At 41.8% G+C, this 5007-nt stretch overlaps 1 pseudogene; it reads right to left on the reverse strand.

The window, feature by feature from the left end:
- Nucleotides 1-435: 435 nt before the first annotated feature.
- On the reverse strand, nucleotides 436-1588 carry LOC100386074 (olfactory receptor 2F2-like; annotated as a pseudogene).
- Between the last annotated feature and the right edge of the window lie 3419 nt (nucleotides 1589-5007).

Below are 5007 nucleotides of genomic sequence, written 5' to 3' on the forward strand. Positions count from 1 at the left end.
TAACCCTATCAAGGCAAAACAAGAACTTCAGTTGTTATTTCTCCACTGAATTACCTCCAGCACTCAGAGAAAGACATTTCATCCACATTTAGAAGGTCCTGCACAGAATCATTTTAATAAGCCTTGACAACAGCATCCTTCTCAGAATGTTGACTCATAATTACTGCATAATTACACAAACAACCAAATTATTTTTAGTGAGTCTTCAAAGGTGAAAATGCATTTTGTTTTAAACGCAAACACTACAACCTTTTACAAAATGTGGACAAATAAGAACCAGTTGTCCAAGGTAAGATATATGAATAGACTGATGATTATAAATAATGTGACATACCCAAACAGTGAGTAGTACTTTCTTAATGTTACCACCAGTTCATAATAGTGGAGATTGAGACATTTTGGAAGGTTCTACTATAGCAGTAGCTAACTCCACTAATCAAACTGCTGTGATATAAAATTATCCCCACATCCTACACCCCATCCAACTCAACCACTCAGCCTCCTACGTGACATCTCCAGTACATGTTACATCATCTCCTTCCTGGTTGCCAGGGCAACGTACTTTATCCCTGTCATATCTGAGTCGGGTGGAAAACACTTGAGGCAAAGCTTTTTCTCAAAGTGATGTTCATGAATCAAGTTGCCAGCTTTGATGTTAACCCAGAGAATTTTCCTAATAGTTTATGCTAGACACCCTTCACCTCTTTATTCCTCAGACTATAAATCATAGCGTTCAGCAGGGGCCTAACAATGACATAGAAGACAAAGATCAGCTTGTCCTGAAGGACTGAGGGACCAGAATGGGGCTGGATGTAAGTGCAAATGGCCATGCCATAGCACAGGGCAACCACCGTGAGGTGAGAGGCACATGTCTGGAAGGCTTTCTTTCTTCCCTCTGTGGACTGAATCTTTAGGATGGCAGAGATGATCCAGATGTAGGACAAAAGAACCAGGCAGAAGGGTGTCAACAGAAGAAGAATACTAGACACCATGATGGCGACCTCATTGGAGATGGTACCCACACAAACCAGCCTGACCACTGCTAGGATTTCACAGGATATGTGATCAATAAACTTGTTTGTGCACATGGACAGCTGAAAGGTGATGGTGGTCTGCACAAGAGAGTTGATGGAGCCACCAACCCAGGATATGACAGCCAACCTAGCACACAGTGCTCTGTGCATAATGGCCGAGTATCGCAGGGGGTCACACACAGCCACATAGCGGTCGTAGGCCATCACTGCCAGGAGAACAAACTCAATTCCTCCCAAGGCCAGGGAGAAAAATAACTGGGCTGCACAGCTCCGGAATGGGATGGCTTTATGTTCTGCGAGAAAATGTGCCAGCAGCTGAGGGACTATGCCTGTGGCATAGGAGACATCAACAAGGGAGAGGTTGGTGAGAAAGAAATACATGGGAGTGTGGAGTCGGCTGTCCAGCCTGATCAGAAGAACAATGAGACACTTCCCAGCACTGTCATGAGGTATGTGACCAAGAACAAGGAAAACAGGGAGACCCAAGTGCTCCAGTCACTAAATAAGCCAAGGAGAATAAATTCTCTCATCCACGTCTGGTTATCTGTTTCCATTTAAAAATGTGAGAAATATTAATCTGAAAAAAGAGTCAGAAAAAAAAGGAAGCTGTTGAATCCAAGAATCATAAGAATAACTCCTTAGGAATGCATACCGTATACAACATTCCAGCCTTGGCCAAATAGTTTAGATAATTCACGAGGCCAAGATGACAGGCTTATTTCCAATATACAATGTATTTACTTTGCATTAGAGAGACAGTAGTGCTTTCATAAGGACATAATGTAGACTCAAATAAGCCAGTTGAAGCCTATGAATCATGCAGTGCAATTTTTGGAAGCTTTACCTCTTTACTAACTTACCTCAGTATCCAGGGCAGGTAGATTTTTTTTCTGGTAATGTCAGAAAAAAGGAAGATGAGAAAGTCCCAGACTCTACTGTTCTCCGCAGAACATTCAACTAGCAACTATCCCCAGACCAGAATATCTTTTACAATACTCTAACACCTGGACACTAACCTGAGACAACCACATGGTACATGGAATGAAAACTGAATTAGAAGGCTAAGAAGCATAGTTTCACTTCAACCCTGCCACCTTGCTCCCTGCCAAAGTCAACACAATACCAGACAAAGAGGGTTTTCCTGGGCCCATGTTTTTTACTGGAGAAAAGGAAAACTAGAGGCAGTCATTCAGCTTCTCTAGTATTCCAACATGCTTCTCAGAAACCCGACTCTGGGCTGACCTGATGGAGAACACTGGGGGGTAATAGCATAGCTAGACTACCTGGTGTCAGGTAGAAACAAAGAAAGGAGGCAGAGGTCATAGTGACCAGCACACAGATCATGGTGATACCTCTGTGTTCTTGCTAGCTATGGTGCCCAATCAGAGATACTGGTCAACTTCATAGTTCATTTACAAAGCTAAGCTGGTCATCTTCAGAAGCATGGTGGGAAGTTCAATCTAGCTTGAGTCCTTAGATAGCTAGTCCTCATGCCCAGTCTCAGAGTCCACACCAGTGAACCCTGCTGAGACAAGGAGATGCACACCTCCACCCATTCAGAAAGACACATGAGCTAGACCTGCTAGACCGTGGAAGTCAATCCATGGCTCTACTCAGCCAAAAATCCTACTCAAGGACACTTAGGTGTCTTTCAGAGAAGTATGAGGGCTAGACCTTCTTGACCTGGGAAGTCAAACTCAACTCAGCCAAAAGCCCATCTTATAGGGAAGCAACTTTATAGGGAAGTTCCACCTTAACAGGGAAGCAACCCTCAACTGTGCTTTTCTAAGGAGTGTAGCCTCTGGTCCCACTCATTCTAAGCAGCAACTTCACCTAACTTTGGAGTTCAGCCTACAGCCCTGCCCAACCGCAAATCCCAAAAAGCACAATTTTCCAGCCAGGGAATCAATTCTGTGACAAGTCTGACCAGAAGCCATTGCTACCCAGTCAGTAGCTCTGTGTGATAACAGAGCCCAGCCAGTGATCTTGCCAGACAGCAGGGCCCAGTCAGTAGCCCCAGCCAATATCAGAGCAAAGGCAGCATCCCAGCCAAGTAGAAAACCCACAGGTAGCTTTGCCTGCCCAAGGTCATTACCAGCTGGCTCTTGAAGAATTACAAGCTAGACTAAATAGTAAGCCCTGCCAAAGAACATCTGTAAAGGCCGGAAGGAAGGGATGTCTCTGCAAATGAAAAGATAACAGTGCAACGACACAAGGATTACAAAGCACTGGGGAGTTATGACACACCCAGAAGAAACTAATAAAGCTCTAGGCCGGTCACGGTGGCTCACGCCTGTAATCCCAGCACCTTGGGAGGCCGAGGCTGGTGGATCACTAGGTCCAGAGATCGAGACCATCCTGGTCAACATGGTGAAACCCCGTCTCTACTAAAAATACAAAAAATTAGCTGGGCACGGTGGTGCATGCCTGTAATCCCAGCTACTCAGGAGGCAGAGGCAGGAGAATTGCCTGAACCCAGGTGGTGGAGGTTATGGTGAGCCGAGATCGCGCCATTGCACTCCAGCCTGGGTAACAAGAGCGAAACTCTGTCTCAAAAAAAAAAAGAAACTAATAAAGATCTAATAATGAACCCTGAAAAAAAATGGACATCTATGAAGTAACAAAGAATTGAGAATAATCTTCTTAAGTTAAAAAAGTACTGATGGAAATTAAATAAAATATAGAAAAAAATACACAAACAAGATGAGAAGTTTGACAAAGAAATAGAAACAATAAAAAAAGAACCAAATAGAAATCCTAGAGACAAAGAATAAAAAGGCTGGACTGAAAAAATTCAATTAAAAGTTTCAATGGCAGACTCAAGCAGAAGAAATATCAGCTAGCCAAAAGATAGAACATTTGAAATTATCCAGTCAGAGCGGCAAAAGAATGAAGAAAAGCTACAGGAATTATGGGAGACCAAATTATGGGAGACAAGTCAGACTGACCACAGGTAGGAGTTCGAAAAAGGGGCAAAACCCATATTTAAAGAAATAATGGCTGCAAGATTCCCTAATCTGGAGACAGAACCAACATCCAGGTACAAGAAGTTCATATCTTCAATCAAATTCAACTCAAAAAGGAGTTCAGCAAAACACAAAATAATCAAACTATCAAAACTCAAAAACAAAGAAAAAATTCTAAGAGGAGCAATAAATAGATAGAAAACACATCACATACAAAGGAGTTTCAATACAACTCTTAGCAGATTTTTCAGCAGGAATCCTGCAGGTCAGGAAATGTAGGGATGATACAGTCAGAGTGCTGAAAGCGAAAAACTTGCCAATCAAGAATACTTTACCCAGAAAAATCTGCATTTCAGAGATGAAAAAGAAATAAAAACTTTCCCAGACACACAAAAGTGAAGGGAGCTCATCATCACTATGCCCGCCTTACAGGAATTATTAAAGAAAGTTCTTTAATCTGAAATAAAAGGTTGTGAATTAATAACATATAACTTAAAAAATATAAAATTCAGTAATATAAGTAAAACAGAGCCATACTCAGAATACTCTTGGATTGTAGTGATGGTGTATAAAGTAATTTTATTCCTAGTACAAGTATTAAAAGATAAAATTACTAATAATAACTACAACTAAAATAAATTATCAAAAGATACCCATTAAAAGTAATGGTAAATTCTGGGCCAGTGGCTCATGCCTGTAACCCCAACACATTGGGAGGCTGAGGTGGGTAAATTATTTGAAGTCAGGAGTTCAAATCCAGCCTGGCCAACATGGTGAAACCCCATCTCTACTAAAAATACAAAAATTAGCTGGGCATGGTGGCAAGTTCCTATAATTCCAGCTACTCAGAAGGCTGATGCAGGAGAATTGCTTGAACCCGGGAGGCAAAGGTTGCAGTGAGCCGAGATTATACCATTGCACTCCAGCCTGGACAGCAAGAGCAAAATATAGTATCAAAAAAGAAAAAAAGGAATGATAAATTTCAACATCAAAAACATAAAATGTGG

This window comes from Callithrix jacchus, chromosome 11, assembly GCF_049354715.1.
Source record: "Callithrix jacchus isolate 240 chromosome 11, calJac240_pri, whole genome shotgun sequence".
Lineage (NCBI taxonomy): Eukaryota > Metazoa > Chordata > Mammalia > Primates > Cebidae > Callithrix > Callithrix jacchus.